The sequence below is a fragment of the Lithobates pipiens genome, unplaced genomic scaffold (genome assembly GCF_037356315.1).
Source record: "Lithobates pipiens isolate NorthernLeopardFrog02 unplaced genomic scaffold, aLitPip1_a1.2 Scaffold_25, whole genome shotgun sequence".
Taxonomy (NCBI): Eukaryota; Metazoa; Chordata; class Amphibia; order Anura; family Ranidae; genus Lithobates; species Lithobates pipiens.
The window spans coordinates 98,519,342-98,540,868 of record NW_027507787.1 but is presented as its reverse complement, the minus strand read 5'-3'; positions in this window follow the sequence as shown (position 1 = coordinate 98,540,868).

Below are 21,527 nucleotides of genomic sequence, written 5' to 3'. Positions count from 1 at the left end.
TGTCCCCTGTTCTACCTGTCAGTGCCATCTGTCCCCAGTGCCACCGATCAGTGCCATCTGTCCCCAGTGCCCCCTATCAGTCCCATCTGTCCCCAGTACCATCTGTCCCCAGTGTCACCTATCAGTGTCACCTGTCCCCAGTGCCACCTATCAGTGCCATCTGTCCCCAGTGCCACCTGTCCCCAGTGCTACCTGTCAGTGTCACGTGCCATCAGTTATCAGTGTCATCAGTGCCACGTATTAGTGCCATCTGTCATCAGTGCCACGTATTAGTGCATATGTTATCAGTGCCACATCAGTGTCACGTGTCATCAGTGCCACATATTAGTGCCATCTGTCATCAGTGTCACATGCCATCAGTGCCATGTATCAGTGCCATCTGCCATCAGTGCCACGTCAGTGTCACGTGTCATTGTCCTGGTGCTCCAAGGCCTTCAAACGTGTAATAGGTACTCAGCAAGTATGCTCCTAGAACATGTGATGGTGCTCCCTGCATGTTGGGCCTCTCTATGTGGCCAGGCTGTGAAAAAGTCCCACTCGCGGTATCATAATACTCAGGAGGAATAGCAGAATGTATTTTGGGGCATTATTTGTCGTATACACATGTCATGTGAGAGAAATAACCTATTACAATGACAATTTTGTGGAGAAAAAAATAAAAAATAAAAAAATCTTCATTTTACAAAGAATTGTGGAAAAAAATGACAACACCAAAAACCTCACCATGGCTCTTACTAAATACCTTGGAATGTCTACTTTCCAAAAAGGGGTCATTTGGGGGGTATTTGTACTTTCCTGGCTTGTTCAGGTTGCAAGAAATTAGATAGGCCGCCAGTATATCAGGTGTGATAAATTTTTTTATGATTTGCACCACAGCTTGTAGACTCTCTAACTTTCACAAAGACCAGATAATATGCACTAATTTGAGTTATTTTTTAGCAAAGATATGTAGCAGTATAAATTGTGGCCAAAATTCATGAAGAAAAAATTATAATTAGCAAAACTTTATCACAGAAACAAAGAAAATGCGTTTTTTTTTCATTTATAATGCAAAAAATAAAAAAACCAAAATCAAATACCACCAAAAGAAAGCTCTATTTGTATTAAAAAAAGGACAAAAAATGTATTTGGGTACAGTGTTACATGACTGAGTAATTGTCATTCAAAGTGTGAGAGCACCAAAAGCTTAAAATTGGTCTGGGTAGGAGGGGGGTTTAAGTGCCCAGTAGGCAAGTGGTTAAATCTAAATTCGCAACCAATTCGCTACATCCTCTCCGCTACATCCATTTCTCTCATTCACTCACCTTGCATACTCTCAGGATCTGTTTTATTTTAAGTCAGTACCCATCTTTTCCTTTTTTAATTTTTACCTACACTAATAAAAATGATACATTGAACCCTCTTGCTTCCCACCAGGGTCTCCAAATTAAGTCATATTTCTTGAGTGCCCCTTGTTTTATATATATTAATTTTTCCTTGAGAATGACTCCATTCATACTATTCAGCCATTCCTCACTGTCAGCTCCGGGCGATCAAGTTCGTTGCTTGAAATAAGCATCTCATGGCTGCTACCTGGGTGTTTCCTGGTTTTCCCACTCCCTCCATTAGACCCAGTAGGCAGTGTTTTGCCTCCAACTCAGTGGAGGTACCAAACGCCCAGTCAATGGCTCTCGTCACCCCCGTCCAGTAGCGGAACAGCTTAGGGCATTTCCAAAACATGTGGAACACATCCGCCTCCCCACACCAAGGGCATCTGGAATCCAGGCAGTGGCCAAACTGAAAACCTTTTTGAGGGGTATAGTAAGTCTTGTGCAGCAAGAGCAAATGTGACATCCTCTGGGAGGGGGACAGCGAGACCAGAGGGGCCAGCTCCAAAATTCTGTTCCACTGTGATTCGGAGATGTCTCCCACGTCTTTTTCCCATTTTGTCCTGTATAGAGAGGGTTTGATCTCTCCCATTCTGCCCTTGTTGATATATGGATATATTTTTGAGATTAAAAATTTTGCATTTATTAACATTTATTTATTGGAATTTATATTCCAAGTACTGGAATTGTACTCCATTCTAAGGAACTCCCTCTAAACTGTTTATCCAATGCGTGCCTAACCTGCAAGTATCTAAAAAAAAAATGTGCTTGGTCTCTGAGTTCCTGAAAAGATTTCAGGGTGCTGTTTAACCACTTTCAGACCGGACCAATTTGCTGGTCAAAGACCAGACCACTTTTTGCGATTCGGCACTGCGTCGTTTTAACTGACAATTGCGCGGTCGTGCGACGTGGCTCCCAAACAAAATTGACGTCTTTTTTTTCCCACAAATAGAGCTTTCTTTTGGTGGTATTTGATCACCCCTGCGGTTTTTATTTTTTGCGCTATAAACAAAAATAGAGCGACAATTTTGAAAAAAACGCATTATTTTTTACTTTTTGTTATAATAAATATCCCCCAAAAATATATAAAAAAAATTTTTTTCCCTCAATTTAGGCCGATACGTATTCTTCTACATATTTTTGGTAAAAAAAATCGCAATAAGCGATTATTGATTGGTTTGCGCAAAAGTTATAGCGTTTACAAAATAGGGATAGTTTTATAGCATTTTTATTAATAATTTTTTATTATTTTTTTTTTACTAGTAATGGCGGCGATCTGCGATTTTTATTGTGAATGCGACATTGTCTGGGACCCATCGGACATTTTTGACACATTTTTGGGACCATTGTCATTTATACAGTAATCACTGCTATATAAATGCAGTGATTCCTGTGTAAATGACACTGGCAGTGAAAGGGTTAACCAGTGGGTGGCAATGTAGGGGTTAAGTGTTCCTAGGGGTGTGTTACTAACTGTGGGGGGGTTGGGCTTTCATTTAGTGTACACTGATCTCTGCTCCAATCACATGGAGCAGAGATCAGCGTCACTAGTTGCTAGGCAGAATGGAAAAATGTTGTTTATACAGCATTTCCTCCATTCGGCCGCTCTGTGAGACGATCGCGGGGATGCCCGCGGCGATCGAGTCCGCGGGTCCCGCGACCGGACTCACGGGGGTCCCGACCAGTGCGGGAGCGCGCCGCCGGCGGCGCACTCCCGGTGGCAGGGCGGCATAGAATATTGGACGTACATGTACGCCAATATGCCTGCCCATGCCATTCTGTCGACGTACATCGTCGTGCGCTGGTCGGGAAGTGGTTAAGTATAACTGAGTAATATACTTTATACCGCATCTCTCCCAGTCCCTTACTAACCCCATCTTTTGTAGCTCTCCCAATCTGCTGTTCTCCCACGGGGGGGTATACTCTGTGAGGCCTCTATACTTCAGTATTATTTTCGCTGTATCCCATATTCTCATCATTAAGTTCAGGGTAAGGATTCCTGAGGGAAAGGATCCTGCCTTGATGTTAGATGGGGCGGCACAGTGGTGTAGTGGTTAGCACTCTCATCTAGCAGTAAGAAGGGTCACTGGATCAAATCCCAACCACAACACTACCTGCCTGAAGTTTGCATGTTCTCTCTGTGCCTGCATGGGTTTCTTCTGGGCACCTTGGTTTCCTCCCACAATCCAAAGACATGCAGGTAGGCAAATTGGCCCTAGTATATGAATGGTGACCTTGGATTGTGAGCTCCTTGAGGGTAGGGACTGATGTGAGTGTACAATGTACAGGGATATGGACAATTGTAGACACTCACTCAGGTTGAACTGGATGGACTGGTGTCTTTATTCTATCTTATTAAAGTTGAAGTAAACCTTACTAACTATGAAACAATGTGAATGGGGCTCCACTCTAAAAAAAACTTCTGAAGCTTCTTTGGGGTGATTATTGTGTGTAGGGCAGCCCATTCAGGTGAATGGGCTGCCCTATGTGTGATGAGTGAAAATGATCAAAAACATCCCCCCCGCTAAAAAAAAACAGCTTGTGGGAAATGTGAGTTCCTGCTATGCGGAGTCTCTCTGTCCACTCCCTAGATCAGTGATGGCGAACCTTGGCACCCCAGATGTTTTGGAACTACATTTCCCATGATGCTCATGCACTCTGCAGTGTAGTGGAGCATCATGGGAAATGTAGTTTCAAAACATCAGGAGTGCCAAGGTTCGCCATCACTGCCCTAGATCATGGGTCTTCAAACTATGGCCCTCCAGTTGTTCAGGAACTACAATTCCCATCATGCCTAGTCATGTCTGTGAATGTCAGAGTTTTACAATGCCTCATGGGATGTGTAGTTTCACAACAGCTGGAGGGCCGTAGTTTGAGGATCCCTGCCCTAGATTGTCTTTGATTGCCCCTGTGGAGGACCAAAGCAACATCATGATGTCAGTTCTGGTGCAGGGTGGAAGTAAACAATTTTTTTTTTAAACAAACAATCAAAATGTGTTTTTGATCTGTTGCTTTTAAAGGTAAAGTAGAGATTTGGGGTGTTTTGACCCCAGATCTCTCCATAGAGAGGACCATTTCTCATCAACTTCATTGACGATATGTAAATGGTGTTCACACCAGACATCGTCGTAAACTTTGGAGCGAGAGCAATAATTCTAGTGCTAGACCTCCTCTGTAACTCTAAACAGGCAACCTGTAATAATGTTTAATGTATAGCGAAATTTTCAGGTACCGTAGTATCTATTTAATTCATTAACTACTGAAGGACTGGAAGGGTTTGCCCCCTTAATAATCAGGCCATTTTTTGCGATATGGCACTACTGTCATTTTAACTGATAATTGTGTGATCGTGCGACGTTGTACTTTTTTTGCAATTTTTTGCACTGGCTGTTTGCACTTGTGAGATAAAGATCTGGATCTATTGTTATATGTAATATATTAGGTCTTTTTCCCTACGTGGATATTTCAAATACGTGGATAAACTAAGGCATATAAATAATTCTGTAGGAAGAGGTATATCATTAACATTAGATTCATATAGCTGTTTTCATATATAGTCACTTTTCAGTTGTAAATATTTTTTTACTTTTATTTTTATTTCATCATTATAATTTATTCTGTACACCTGATCACTTTAGACCTATTTGAATTGGCATGCCCCTGGTTTTATGTACATAACTTTACTTACCACTTACCTCCGGTTTAACATATCTCATATATATCAATGGGTTGTATATATAGGGGGTATGTAGGAAGCGTGTGGTAATTGCTATTGAGGCATCTCCTGATGGGAATCTTGATTCCGAATCCCACCTTTCCTTCTCTCTCTCTATCTCCCTCCCCTGGGGTATCACTCCATTTCTAGTATCTAGTGCACATATACCCAGCATAGTGGTCTGTTGTATAAATGAATTCTATTTATTTTTTGTACATTGTAAGTCGTTTTAGATAGGGGAGTTTAATTTGTATATTACAATGTTTTTGCCATAAGGTACCGATTCAGGTAAAACATCTTGTCTGGTATAGGTAGCGCCTAAAGCCCCATACTATTATTGTAAATGGTTAAACGTCCACAGCCTCCAAGTATACTCATTCTTCTACATATTTTTGGTAAAAAAATTGCAATAAACGATTATTGATTGGTTTGCGTAAAAGTTATAGCGTTTACAAAATAGGGGATAGTTTCATGGCATTTTTATTAATAATTTTTTGTGTTCCTAGGGGCGTGTTACTAACTGTTGGGGGCTGGGCTTTTTGTTAGTGAACACTGATCTCTGCTCCGATCACATGGAGCAGAGATCAGCGTCACTTGTTGCTAGGCAGAACGGGGAGATGCTGTTTACAACGGCATCTCCCCATTCAGCCTCCCTGTGAGACGATCGCAGGTATCCCCGCGGCGATCGGGTCTGCGGGACCTGCGACTGGACTCACGGGGGTCCAAACCGGTACGTGAGCGCGCCGCCGGTGGCGCTCTTGCGATGGCAGGGCGGCATTTAAAAAAAGATGTACCTGTTCAAAAAGGATATCGGGGAACTGGAGAAAGTGCAGAGAAGGGCAACCAAACTGATAAGAGGCATGGAGCAACTCAGCTATGAGGAAAGATTAGAGGAACTGAATTTATTCACTCTTGATAAGAGGAGATTAAGGGGGGATTTGATCAACATGTACAAATATATAAAGGGTCCATATAGGGAACTTGGTGTCGAGTTATTCACTTTAAAGTCAACAAAGAGGACAAGGGGGCACTCTTTACGTCTAGAGGAGAAGAGATTTCATCTCCAAATACGGAAAGGTTTCTTCACAGTAAGAGCTGTGAAAATGTGGAATAGACTCCCTGCAGAGGTGGTTATGGCCAGCTCAGTGGATTGCTTTAAGAAAGGCCTGGATTATTTCCTAAGTGTACGTAATATAACTGGGTACTAAAATTTATAGGTAAAGTTGATCCGGGGAAAATCCGATTGCCTCTCGGGGGATCAGGAAGGAATTTTTTCCCCTGCTTTAGCAAATTGGATCATGCTCTGCTGGGGTTTTTTGCCTTCCTCTGGATCAACTGTGGGTATAGAATTGGGTATATGGGCTGGTATATGTATGTGTGTATATATATATATATATATATATATATATATATATATATATATATATATGTATATATGTATGTATATGTATGTATGTATAGTATATTTTATTTTATTTTATTTTATTTTTTTTGGTTGAACTGGATGGACTTGTGTCTTTTTTCAACCTGACTAACTATGTAACTATGTAACTATGTAACTGTATGCCAATATGCCTGCCCGTGCCATTCTGCCGACGTACATCGGCATGCGCCGGTCGGGAACTGGTTAAGCAGGTGTTGGTCTTGTGTTTGGGGTTCCAGAGTTATTCGTGAGACCCGTGTGGTCTGTTCTGGTTCCAGGACCGGGGTAGCCCCATGAGGGGTCCCGGTCACAGGGGGTTCGACATCCTGCAGCATGTTCTGGTCAGTGGCACCTGATAGACCCGTCTGGTCTGGGGTAGGGATCCGTCTGTTCCCGAGTCTCGGAACCTGCTGATCCGAGGCGCTGTAACTGAGGGAGGATTCAAAGTGTCCGGGTGTGCTCTTGGCTTGGAGGGACACCACAACTCGTGAAAGTGACTGGAGGAGGACTCTTCGGAGGAGGGTCGGCAAGTGGAATCCTGAGAAGTGCCTGGTTGCTGGGTTGGGAAGGACATTGATGAGTTCAAACTTTTCCAGTACCTCAAAGGAAGCGGGAAATGTTCCAGGTACGGTTGGAAAAAGGTTCCTGTTCATCATCAGTTGATTGTTCAAGTTTTGAGTCAATGTGCTGACTGCCATGATCTCTGGCTAGAGGTCTGTTCAGCCTTGAAGTGCCCAGCTGCGAGTGGCTACTCTCTGGGTGGAAGTAGAGACTTTGTTAAACCTGCAGTTCAAGGTACCTGAGTTCTTTACCCATGCCCTCTGTTCCCTAAGAAACTGTGTTTTGTGAAAGTTCTATTGCAAAATAAAACCTTTTGAAAGGACTTTATCTGTGTCAGTGTACAAGTCGCTGGGTATCAACACTGGGAACCCCTAGACGCGGAAGAGCAGACCAGGAGAAGGTAACCGGTAAGCCCATTCAGTCAAGGCCGCCCTGCAACGGGTTATGGCCGCTACATATGTTAGGTATCTATTTACTCGCGTAACTTCACCTTTCACAATATGCAAAAACATTGGGCTAACTTTACTGTTTTATTTTTTTTAAAGCACAAAACTGTTTCTTTCCCAAGAAAAACGTGTTCTAAAAATTGCTGCTCAAATACTGTGTGAGATAAAAAGTTGCAACAACCGCCATTGTCTAGGGTCTTTGCTAAATAAACATATGTAATATTTGGGGGTTCTATGAAAATTTCTATAAAAAAAATGATGATTTTTACATGTAGGAGAGAAATGTCAGAATTGGCCTCAGTGGCAAGTACCTTGAAAGTGCAAATGTATATGTAGATTGAAAAAAACATTTAATGGTTACAGAACAGCATTTATGTTTCTTTTATATCTGCCTAAATTTATATCATAAATTTTAGGTATTTTGTATCATAAACAATTTTATTTCCACTAGATTGCATCAGTGCAGAACTATAAGCACAGGGCTCCAGTGTACTGTATCTAATTGCATCATATAAATTCATTAGAGCAGACATAAGCTGCTTTACAGTCTGTTCTTCCGGGAACAAAAAGACGTGTTGTGAAATCTTGGAAATTCCCAGACAACGGCTGCCAACAAGAAATAAGCTGAGCTGGAAGGGGTGGGGTGGTGTATAGATAAAGGGACTTTTTTGTACACTGTGTTCAAAAACCCCACTAACGTCTAGAAATCTTTCTGTAGTCCCTCGAAAGTACACACAAAAAGGAATAATTTCAAGAGAACCAGTCACAACTCAATATTTATCCTTTACAATACAATATGAGATAATATATGAGATAATAATATGAGATAATACATAAGCCTGCATAAAAATAAAAATCTGTTAACTCCTTAAGCCTGCCTCCTAATTGCACTTCAAGTGGGCTTTGATGCAAAGTAGGTGGTGTGGCTTCTCTGTTATGTGACTGCTGTGATTGGCTCTCACAGCAGTCACATAATCTGGAGCCACACTGCTGTCTCTCAATCAAAAGCCATGACAGAGTAGAGATGGGCCAAACACACCCCTGTTAGATTCAAAGCAGAACTCCAGAACAGGGGAAAAGTTCTAACCCGAATGGCGAACCCTATTGAAGTCTATGGGAGCCTAACAAGAAAAATCAAAAGTCCCCATTTTGAAGGTTTATATGCAAGTAATTGGCATTAAAAGAGGTATGGGGTTCTGGGTACTGAGTTACAGAGGAGATCTAGTGCTACAATTATTGCTCTCACTCTAACGATCATGGCAATACCTCACATGTGTGGTTTGAACACCGTTTTCATATACGGGCACGACTTAAATATGTATTTGCCTCTGTGCGCAAGCTCGGCGGGACGGGGCACTTTAAATTATTATTTATTTTTCTTATTTATTTTACTTTTGTTTTTTTTATTTTTACACTGTCCTTTTAAAAAAAAAAAAAAAATTGTAAATGTGTAAACATACCCTGCAATAGAAAAAAAGCATGACAGGACCTCTTAAATGTGAGATCTGGGCTCACTAAAATGCAATAAAAAATAAAGAAAGAAATAAATGTATTTTTTTTTTTTTACAAAAATCTTTTTATACCCTCTAAGCCCTTGTACACACAGTCGGACATTCTGACAACCAAATCCGTTGGATTTTGTCTGACGGATTTTGTTCGAAACTGTTGCATACACACGGTCGGACAAAGTTGTCGGAAAATCCGATTGTACATAACGTGATGAAGTTATTTCATTACGACGGGACTACGTTCAGGCTAGTAGCCAATAGCTTTGGTCTAGGAATTTGATCTGAGCATGCGTGGCACTTTGTCCGTCGGAGTAGGCTACACATGATCAGAGTATGTCTGATCGGAGCACGTTGTCGGAAAATTTTATAGACAAGATATTCCGACGGAAACAGTCCAATGGAGACCACACACAGTCGGATTATCCGACAATACGGTCCGATCGGACACATTCCGACCGTGTGTACAAAGGCTAAGACCATTAAGAAGTGACATTTGATGTTGCTTCCACCATTCAATGTTATGGAGCCAAGTGGGAGTCATCTTTCCCTCACTCAGCTCCAGGCCTGTCAAGGGGAAGAATGCGATCATCTCCGCCACATACTGACGGCTCCGGTAAGTGTCGGAGCATGGTGGGAGAAAGGGGCACCTCTCCTGCTCCCAATAAAAATGATCTCACTGTGAATCTGTCTCAGAGACCACTTTTAACTTGTCAGGTCACCTTGAGACGAGGTGACAGGTGCACACAGTAGGGATCAGGAGTGCACCGCAAGGTTGTGGACCCTACGGCTGACTGCTGCAGACGGGGGAATGAGGTTTTGATATTGGTGTGCTGTGCCTCTTTTTCTCCACACATAGTGTTGTGTGTTTCTTACAAACAACTCAACATTGGTTTCATCTGTCCACAGAATATGTTGCCAGTACTGCTGGGGAGCATCCAGGTGCTCTTGTGCAAACTGTAAACATGCAGCAATGTTTTTTTTGGACAGCAGTGGCTTCCTCTGTGGTATCCTCCTGTCAGGTCACCTTGAGGCGAGGTGACAGGTGGTCCTTTGTTGAGGTTGTTGAACCGGGGGTCCTAATGAGGCCTGAACCTGTTCAACACGGGATGCCAAATCCTGAAGGAATTGCATCACCTGGGTCTGGTGCGATTCTTGGGTCTCAAGTCGCCGAATTAAGCTCTGCAATGCATCATCTGCAGGAAGCGGCACGTCAGCCAGGTCCATGGCTGATCAAACTGTCAAGTCACCTTGAGGCGAGGTGACAGGTGCACACCGTAGGGATCAGGAGTGCACCGCAAGGTTGTGGACCCTACGGCTGACTGCTGCAGACGGGGGACAGATCCCACTGGGGTTAGAGCGTAAGATTCTCTGTGGCGCGGAGTCTAAGAGCCAGCAGGTGTTCACCAGTGCCTCTAGTGGTGAGGATGGACTTGGCTGCATCTGGCTCCAGGTCGCGACCCCCAGGGTCCCCCTGCTCACACCCACAGTAGGCAACAGGAGGATAGGGATGGTGAGGGACAAAGCCAAGGTCGGGGCCACAAGCAGACAAGAATAGTCGGGTACACGCCAAAAGGTCAGGATCACAGGCAAACAGGGATAGTCAAGACACGCTAAAGTCAGTAACGGAAAACAGAAGCAGAGCACACGGCAGGAAACAGGAAGCTAACACACAAAGGTATACACAATGGTTGATCAGCACTGATGGCCTGCAGTGCACAGGTTAATATAGGGCTCCCTGATAGGGCCTGGGGTGGAGCCATGCTTAGAAGAGAGGTTATAAAAACCACCAGGTGGAAGTGGCTGACCTCTTAGTCTGAAGACATGAGGGAAGGTAACCAAACATAGGAAGATCACTGCATAACCATGACAGTACCCTCCCTCTTATGAGGCCTCCCACTCCCCCGCCTGGGTCCAGGCTTAAAGGGAAACTCCAGATGGAACCTCCTTAACAGACAGGGAGCAAAGACCTCAGATGTAGTGATCCAAGACCTCTCCTCAGGACCCAACCCTTTCCAAAATACGAGGTACTGAAGAATGCCTTTACGGATCCGGGAATCCAAAACTTGACAAACCTTGTATTTTAGATTATCCTCAGAGACCGAAACAGAGGTAGGGAGAGTACGAGAGGACTTGAGGACCAAACGCTTTTTAGGAATGGGTAAGGGCATGAGAAGATCAGGAGTCTGAGCAGGGTCCCCCACACCCTTAAAGATGAGCTGGGTATCCATAACAGGACCACCAGATTGGGCAGAGGTCAGTGGATCCCTGAGGTCAGGTTGGTTAGAAAGTGACATGTCACAAGAGTCAAGCTGGATAGCTGCAACACAAACAGAATGCAGAGAACCCTGAGAAAAAGATTGAAAACCCCACCTGGCCGAATGAGGCAGTCTATCCAAAGGATGGATTGAACCTCTTAAATGGGTTTGAACGGACATAGTAGCAGTAGGGTGAGGCCAGGTCACAGAAGGTCCTGAACAAGAAGCAGGAAGCTCATTGGGCATGGGCTGGACTGGCATAACTGGTGCAGAGGCCGGCTGAATAGTATTGTCAGGTGTAGTGACCATCTCAATCGCATCAGAGGGCATAGCAACTGTGGAACTTGCAGACAAGTTAGCCTGGCTGTGTGTCCAAGGGAGATTAGGGACAGGCAAAGGTAAATGGCCATGCAAACTGGAGTGAATGATCGACTCAGGTTCATAGGTGGGCTCCTCATCCAGAGTACCACATGACCTAGAGAATGCATCAGTCCAACTATTGCAGGACGCGTCCCAGAGATCGCTATATACAGCGGGAATAGCAGAAAATACTGGGATGGTGGTAACAGGAAGTTTCTCTTTTGGGGTACCCTTGAGTAAGCAGGAAGAGAAACAGGAGGAACCCCAAGCCAGGCTCTGACCAGCAGACCAGTCAACGTGTGGAGAATGGAGCCGTAACCAAGGAAGACCTAATATGATAGGAGATGAAGCCTTAGGTAAGACAAGGAAGGATATCCACTCCTGGTGGAGTGTCCCTACTGACATCTTAACAGGAAGAGTCTGGAAGCGGATAGGGCCCCCTGGGAGAACAGTGCCATCAATCGCCAAGACCACCAATGGCGTTGTAAGGGGCAAAAGCGTAAGTCTCATGGAGGATGCCGTTTCCCAATCCATGAAATTGGCAGCGGCTCCGGAATCCAGATATGCTGAGACCGAACGAGAGGAAGCATCGACATGAAGCAACACGGAAAGGAGAAGACAAGAAGGTGAAGGTGATATTTCAGGGTCTAATACTCCACCTTCCAGATGTATTAGCCCTGAGTGTTTTTCCGGATGAAGAGAACAAGTATCACGGAAATGACCTTTGGCCCCACAATAGAGGCATAGGCCCAGAGTTCTGCGCCTAGCACGTTCTTCGGGAGATAACTTTGTCCGGCCCAACTGCATAGGTTCCTCAGCAGGCAGGGGTTGCTCCTTGGATCGAAGAGAAGGGACTGGGGGCTCAGACTGCCTAAAGAACGGGGAGTGCTGGCGTCTTTTTTCCAGGGCCCTCTCCTGAAGGCGAATATCGAACTGGTTACACAAGGTGATGACACTGTCCAGATCAGCAGGAAGGGATCTTCCTGATAATTCATCCTTCACTCTATCAGAGAGGCCATGTAAAAAGGTTGCAACTAGGGCCTCATTATTCCAGCTCAATTCAGCTGTGAGGATACGGAACTGAAGAGCATACTGTCCCACAGACGCAGACTCTTGACGGAGACGTAAAAGAGCGCTAGCCACTGAGGAGACACGACCCGGTTCCACGAAGATATTCTGAAAAAGTTTCAAGAAATCAGACAGGCTAAAAACCACTGGATCATTCAGTTCCCACAGAGGGGCGGCCCAAGCTAACGCCTCGCCGGACAGGAGGGATATGATATACAGTATGCGACTTTTGCCCGATCGGACAGGAAGTTTTGGGGCTGAAGTTCAAAATGAATTGTGCACTGGCTAAGGAACTCCCTGCAAGCCTTGGAGTCCCCAGAGAAATGGACTTGAGCTGGTAGTTGTAATGAATGTGTGGCTGCGACTGATGCGATAGGTGCAGCGGCAGATAGCGGTTGAGGTTGTTGAACCGGGGGTCCTAATGAGGCCTGAACCTGTTCAACACGGGATGCCAAATCCTGAAGGAATCGCATCACCTGGGTCTGATGCGATTCTTGGGTCTCAAGTCGCCGAACTAAGCTCTGCAATGGATCATCTGCAGGAAGCGGCATGTCAGCCGGGTCCATGGCTGATCAAACTGTCAGGTCACCTTGAGGCGAGGTGACAGGTGCACACCGTAGGGATCAGGAGTGCACCACAAGGTTGTGGACTCTACGGCTGACTGCTGCAGACGGGGGACAGATCCCACTGGGGTTAGAGCGTAAGATTCCCTGGGGCGCGGAGTCTAAGAGCCAGCAGGTGTTCACCAGTGCCTCTAGTGGTGAGGATAGACTTGGCTACATCTGGCTCCAGGTCGCGACCCCCAGGGTCCCCCAGCTCACACCAACAGTAGGCAACAGGAGGATAGGGATGGTGAGGGACAAAGCTAAGGTCGGGGCCACAAGCAGACAAGAATAGTCGGGTACACGCCAAAAGGTCAGGATCACAGGCAAACGGATAGTCAAGACACGCCAAAGTCAGTAACGGAAAACAGAAGGAGAGCACACGGCAGGAAACAGGAAGCTAACACACAAAGGAATACACAATGGTTGATCAGCACTGATGGCCTGCAGTGCACAGGTTAATATAGGGCTCCCTGATAGGGCCTGGGGTGGAGCCATGCTTAGAGGAGAGGTTATAAAAACCACCAGGTGGAAGTAGCTGACCTCTTAGTCTGAAGACATGAGGGAAGGTAAGCAAACACAGGAAGATCACTGCATAACCATGACATATCTGAAAGCTATCTGCTGCCATAACAATGGTATTCCACTTCAAACAGCTGACATACAACAATGGTGGGTGGTCCGCAAGTGGTTAATGATGCTTGAAGTACAACAATAATAATGAAAAATTCCTTGAAAAAAGTGACTGAAAAGTCTTCCTGTAAAATGGTGCATCTGTACCATGTATAGAACAGGCTGCAGCAAAAATTACATTTCTAAAGAAAACAAAAACGAGTCAAATTACATTTAAATTGATTGGCGGTTGCAACTGCTGGCACCCAGCTATTGAAAAAAAAATAAAGACGAAAATGGCATGGGGTTCCTCCCAAGTCCATATCAGTAAGGGTCCATACCAGACCCTTATCCGAGCACGCAGGTCAGGGCTAACACAAATTGGCACATAGTTGTGAAATGGAAGGAAAATTATGAATGGATTAAATTTTTTTTTTACAAAAAAAAATCTGAAAAGTGTGGCGTGCATTTGTACTGAACCCCCTTTACTCTGATACCCCTACCTAAAATGTAGTGGAACCAATTGCCTTCAGAAGACACCTTATTAGTATATAGAGTCCACCTGTGCGTAATTTTATCTCAGAATAAATACAGCTGTTTTGTGAAGCCCTCAGAGGTTTGTCAGAGAACCTTAGTGAACAAACAGCACCAAGAAGACCATGGAATACACCAGACAGGTCAGGAATAAAGTTGTGGAGAAGTTTAAAGCACGGTTAGGTTATAAAAAAAATGAACTCAAGCTTTGAACATCTCACAGAGCACTGTTCAATCCATCATCTGAGAATGGAAAGATTATGTCACAACTGAAAACCTACCAAGACATGGCCCTTCCAAATAAACTGACAGGCTGGGCAAGTAGAACATTACTCAGAAAAGCAGCCAAGAGGCCCATGGTAACTCTGGAGGAGCTGCAGAGATCCACAGCTCAGGTGGAAGAATCTGTCTATTAGTTGTGCACTCCACAAATCTAGCCTTTATGGAAGAGTGGCAAGAAGAAAATCATTGTTGAAAAAAGGCATAAAAAGTCCCATTTGCAATTTGCAAGAAGCCATGCGGGGGACACAGCAAATATGTGGAAGAAGGTACTGTGGTCAGATGAGACCAAAATGTAACTTTTTGGCCTAAGAGCAAAATGCTATGTGTGGTGGTAAAACTAACTGCACATCACCCTGAACACGGGTGAAAACATGATGGTGGCAGCATCATGTTGTGGGAATGCTTTTCTTCAGAAGGGACAGGGAAGCTGGTTAGAGTTGATGGCAAAATGGATGGAGCCAAATACAGATCTAAATAACATTGCACAATGCAGGTAAGTATACTATGTTTGTTAAAAAAAAGTACCTTTACAACCATTTTAGAATTCTTCCGTGGTTATTCAACCATGACTGGATCTTTTGAAAGCAACAGTAACTGTTTATTTATCTGTAGATCATATTGCCTGAGAGCTGTTACGAAACTTAAGACATGCTGGCAGTTACCTTTAAAGTTGACCTTGCAATAAAAATGCAGTCTGCTTAATATTTTATGTTGCACAATATTTACACAAAGGTTTAGGAAATTATATTTTCAGTAAATAATACACTAACTTTTTATTTTATTTAATAGTGCACACAAATAAATAACATCTTTAACATTTACAGTGATTCTGTAGCCTTTAAAAAAAGAAAACTGTTTACATTTACCTGTCCCACCTAAAAATTCCATGTTGGCAGTTCAATATTTGACAGTCTTTAACAAGCCCTAATAAAGGTCTCCTAGTGCTTCTCATTGTGATTATAATCATGATCTACTGCCCCAGCCATGAAGAAAGATGAGGCCTTTCCCCTGAAACGCATTGACTTTAGTTGATGCTCCTAACCAATGAACATTTCAAAAAGACCTCTGAGTGATATGAACTTTTGTAAAAGGCACTCCCCAATACTCACCCCAGTGTTTGTCATCAGTTAAACATTCTTTTTGTCACTATGAAAAAGGTAGCAACAGGGACTAGAACAAGGCCCATATACACTGTGCCTTCATTGCATATTAGCTCCTTTTGAAGGAGGACTCACTCCATTGTGTATCCACTGAAACCAAGCCTTGCTTCTATTCAGAGGCACAGCTTGAAGCTTGTGGGCCCCGATGCAAAAGTTGACCTGAGCCCCTCCACCACTTCCAACGTGCGTGTAGACACATCCAACGCATGCCAAGACACTCAAAGTGGCCTAAGAGTTTAGAGTTCACAGAGTTCCTCTTTACAGCAGAGGGCAGGGCTCATCCTTGGAGAATCAGAGGACAGGGATCACCCCTGGAGAATCAGAGAACAGGGATCACTGTTGGAGAATCAGGGGACAGGGATTACCCCTGGAGAATCAGAAGACATGGACCCCTAGCAGGTCACTTGGCAGAATTCCTTTCCCATCCCAACACTGTATACAGCTTCCCCCCACAGACCACGCAGGGCTGAAATCACATTCCTTTACACACAGTCTGTCAGTCTTCACAGGGTGTATTTGGCTTTTATGTTACCCTTCTGACCTGTGAAATTCTCTGGTTGTAATGGCAGTATAGTTGCAGTAGGCAGATACACCCTGTGCAGATCTTGACTAACTGGCTGTGTTGTAAAGGAATGTGATTTCAGCCCTGCGGAAGAGGAACAGTATAGAGTGCTGTAATGGGAAAGGAGCTCATCAGCAGCCAGGCATAGCATCCAGGGTGGAGGGGGTGGTCAGGGGGCTTTGGAGAAGGGGCAACCTAGATCTGGGAGGGCAAAGCCATGTGACACAAAATCTGGAGCCTGCAGCCCCTCAGCCCCCCCCCCCCCCAGGAGGTGTTAAGGTGTTTGTTTTAGCAATTTCTGAAGGTTTCTCGGTCAGTGTTGGGGGAAGGTCACCTCCTGGAGGTGCGTGTCTTTTCCCCAGTTGTCAGGGAAGTGGGATAAGTAGACATCCCCGGGTGAGGGGGGGTGCAGAGAATCCCAGCTGGGACTAGGAGACACTGAGCAGTGTCATACCTCACCAGTGACCTCAGTCCCATCATGGCTACAGGATGGCACTCTCCTCCTCTTAACTCGCTGAGCTCGGTTACCATTCCATGTTGCCAGCACACAGCACAGACACTTCCCCATCCTGGGCTGTCCTCACCTCGTGCTCCTCTCCATTCAGGAAATGGCTCACAGCTTCTTCCCAGCCAATAGGAACAGAGGGGTGTGGATTGTGGATAAGCCCAGTACTGAAGCGTGGCTGTGTGGCCCTAGAGCAGATCGGAGCTGGATTTTATGGAGGATAATATGACCGGGAGATTGCAGCCCCCCCCCCTGGAGCTAGGGGCAGGGTTCTGATTGTGACCCCTGCAAACCCTTATGCTACGCCCATGCTTCTATTAGTCCAGAGCTATCATGCGCACACATCGGAGGCCTCCTATTGCTGGAAACTTCACACTTACGCAGAACAGGGACACCAACATTGTGTGTTGAATACCTGTGTTCCTGCTACACTGTGGTTCTGTCTGACAGCCCTAAAATGAGTACTGTATGCTATAGTGATATAGGTGCCAGAAAATGGAACCACAGTGTGTAACATGCACACAGGCATCTAGCACACCTAGAAGTGCTGGATATAAAGATGCTGCTGTCATCTTAGCTCTGCAATAGTGTGAGGATTATGGTAATGAGAGTTGGGACAGGCAAATTTAAATTATCTTTTTTTGCAGTTTTTTTTTATGATTTTCTTACAAATGTGGCAGTGTTTTGCTATAAATGTACAAGACAAGATGACATTAAGTAAATACATTCTAAATAAATCTTTCTTCAAAATTTCAAAGCTGAAATAATGTGTAAGTGTGTGTGTATATTATTTTACCAGCAGTGACAGGTACTCATGATAAGGAGTAAGGTGAGACATGAAGCCCTGTGATGTTCGTTTGACAATAATGACTTGGTGAAAGGATGACTTTGTGAAGGGCACAGTGGTGTAGTGGTTAGCACTCTCACCTAGCAGTAAGAAGGCTCACAGGTTCGGATCCCAGCCATGACACTACCTGCCTGGAGTTTGCATGTTCTCCCTGTGCCTGTGTGGGTTTCCTCTGGGTACTCCAGTTTCCTCCCACACTCTAAAGACATGCAGGTAGGTTAATTGGCTTCTGTCCAAAATTTACCTTAGTATATTAATGGGGACCTTGGATGGTGGGCTCCTTGAGGGTAGAGATCAATGTGAGTGTGCAATGTACAGGGATAGGGACAATTGTAGACACTCACTCAGGTTGAACTGGATGGACTGGTGTCTTTATTCAACCTTATTAACTATGTAACTATGTGAAAGGTAAGTTCATGTTTTCAAAGGACTTGGCATACCTTCTCTACCTGACATGTGACAATAGCTGAAAGTCACTGCAATGTGGCATAGCAAAGACAAAGTACAACACTCCCTATTTGTTCATAGAAGAATGTGAACTGCCCTTTTATTAAATAAAGATTTTAATGGTCCTTCAGTATACCCATTGTTTAACCACTTTCAGACCGGACCATTTTGCTGGTAAATGACCAGAGGTCTTTTTACACTTTGGCACTGCGCTGCTTTAACTGGTAATTGCGCGGTCATGCAATGTTGTACCCAAACAAAATTTGCGTCCTTTTCTTCCCACAAATAGAGCTTTCTTTTGATGGTATTTGATTGCCTCTGCGATTTTTATTTTTTGCGATATAAACGTAAAAAGACCGCAAATTTTGAAAAAAAATGATATTTTCTACTTTTTGTTATTAGAAAAATCCAATAAACTCAATTTTAGTCATACATTTAGGCCAAAATGTATTCAGCCACATGTCTTTGGTAAAAAAAAAGTCAATAATTGTATATTTATTGGTTTGCGCAAAAGTTGTCACATCTACAAACTAAGGTACGTTTTCTGGAATTTACGCAGCTTTTAGTTTACGACTGCCTATCTCATTTCTTGAGGTGCTAAAATGGCAGGGCAGTACAAAACCCCCCCAAATGACCCCATTTTGGAAAGTAGACCCCCTAAGGAAATTGATAAGAGGCATGTTGAGCCCATTGAATATTTTATTTTTTTGCCTCAAGCGATTGAATAATGACAAAAAAAAAAATATTTTTTTTTTTTTACACAAAGTTGTCACTAAATGATATATTGCTCACACATGCTATGGGCGTATGTGAAATGACACCCCAAAATAAATTCTGCTGCTTCTCCTGAGTACGGGGAGACCACATATGTGGGACTTTTTGGGAGCCTAGCCGCGTACGGGGCCCCGAAAACCAAGCACCGCCTTCAGGCTTTCTAAGGGCGTAAATTTTTGAGTTCACTTCTCACTACCTATTACAGTTTTGAAGGCCATAAAATGCCAAGATGGCACAAAACCCCCACAAATGACCCCATTTTAGAAAGTAGACACCCCAAGCTATTTGCTGAGAGGCATGTTGAGTTCATGGAATATTTTATATTTTGCCACAAGTTGCGGGAAAATTACAAACTTTTTTTTTTTTTTTTAACAAAGTTGTCACTAAATGATATATTGCTCATGCATGCCATGGGCATATGTGAAATGACACCCCAAAATAAATTCTGCTGCTTCTCCTGAGTACGGGGATACCACATATTTGGGACTTTTTGGGAGCCTAGCCGCGTACGGGGCCCCGAAAACCAAGCACCGCCTTCAGGCTTTCTAAGGGCGTAAATTTTTGAGTTCACTTCTCACTACCTATTACAGTTTTGAAGGCCATAAAATGCCAAGATGGCACAAAACCCCCACAAATGACCCCATTTTAGAAAGTAGACACCCCAAGCTATTTGCTGAGAGGCATGTTGAGTCCATGGAATATTTTATATTTTGCCACAAGTTGCGGGAAAATTACAAACTTTTTTTTTTTTTTTTTTTTTTTCACAAAGTTGTCACTAAATGATATATTGCTCACGCATGCCATGGGCATATGTGAAATGACACCCCAAAATAAATTCTGCTGCTTCTCCTGAGTACGGGGATACCACATATGTGGGACTTTTTGGGAGCCTAGCCGCGTACGGGGCCCCGAAAACCAAGCACCGCCTTCAGGCTTTCTAAGGGCGTTACAGTTTTGAAGGCCATAAAATGCCAAGATGGCACAAACCCCCCCAAATGACCCCATTTTGGAAAGTAGACACCCCTAAATTTAGGGGTACACTAGTGAGACTAGGTAATAAATGGCGGGTGCCCTGAAACTATAAAAAAAATAACTAACCAACCAGCGTCACCTGTAACAGTTATATGGTGATCACTGGTGAAAGGGTTAACTAGGGGGCAATTAGGGGGCTTTATGCGGTAGTATATGGGGGTCCCTGGCGCTATAAAAAGCTGCAGCGAACCTAAATACCTACCTGCCTAACTAGCGTCACCTGTGACACTAATACAGCGATCAGAAAAACGATCGCTTATTAGGCTGGGTTCACACTGGAGCGATGCGGGAACGCCACGAATGCGCGGCGGGTTCCCGCATCGCATGCCTCCCGGCGGCAGTTCACACTGCCCTATGCGAACTGCTGGGAGTGTCAGTGAAATGTTACTGACACCCCCAGATCAGTTCGCATATCGCAGTGCGATCTGCAAACTCGGATCGCATGGTGTGAACACCCATGCGATCCGATTCTGCTGCGGGCCAAAAAAAGGGTCCCGTGCGAATTTGCGGCGGGTGCGGCGGGTGCGGCGAATGGCTGAACTCGAATCGCACAGAGATCGGATGTGATTTGCACTGCAGTGCGGTGCGAATCACATCCGTTCTCATAAACCGCTGCAATGTGAACCCAGCCTTAGTGACACTGGCGACGGGGGGTGATCACGGGGTTAAACCTTTATTGGGGGGGTTAGGGGGGTACCTTAGAACTAAAGGGGGCTAACCCTAACTGCCCTAACAGTTATTAGTCACAAATGACACCCGCCGGGTGATCAGGGGGTTAAACCTTTATTAGGTAATAAATGGCGGGTGCCCTGAAACTATAAAAAAATAACTAACCAACCAGCGTCACCTGTAACAGTTATATGGTGATCACTGGTGAAAGGGTTAACTAGGGGGCAATCAGGGGGCTTTATGCGGTAGTATATGGGGGTCCCTGGCGCTATAAAAAGCTGCGGCGAACCTAAATACCTACCTGCCTAACTAGCGTCACCTGTGACACTAATACGGCGATCAGAAAAATTATCGCTTATTAGGCTGGGTTCACACTGGAGCGATGCGGGAACGCACGAATCCGCGGCGGGTTCCCGCATCGCATGCCTCCCGGCGGCAGTTCACACTGCCCTATGCGAACTGCTGGGAGTGTCAGTGAAATGTTACTGACACCCCCAGATCAGTTCGCATATCGCAGTGCGATCTGCAAACTCGGATCGCATGGTGTGAACACCCATGCGATCCGATTCTGCTGCGGGCCAAAAAAAGGGTCCCGTGCGAATTTGCGGCGGGTGCGGCGGGTGTGGCGGGTGCGGCGGGTGCGGCGAATGGCTGAACTCGAATCGCACAGAGATCGGATGTGATTTGCACTGCAGTGCGGTGCGAATCACATTCGTTCTCATAAACCGCTGCAATGTGAACCCAGCCTTAGTGACACTGGCGACGGGGGGTGATCACGGGGTTAAACCTTTATTGGGG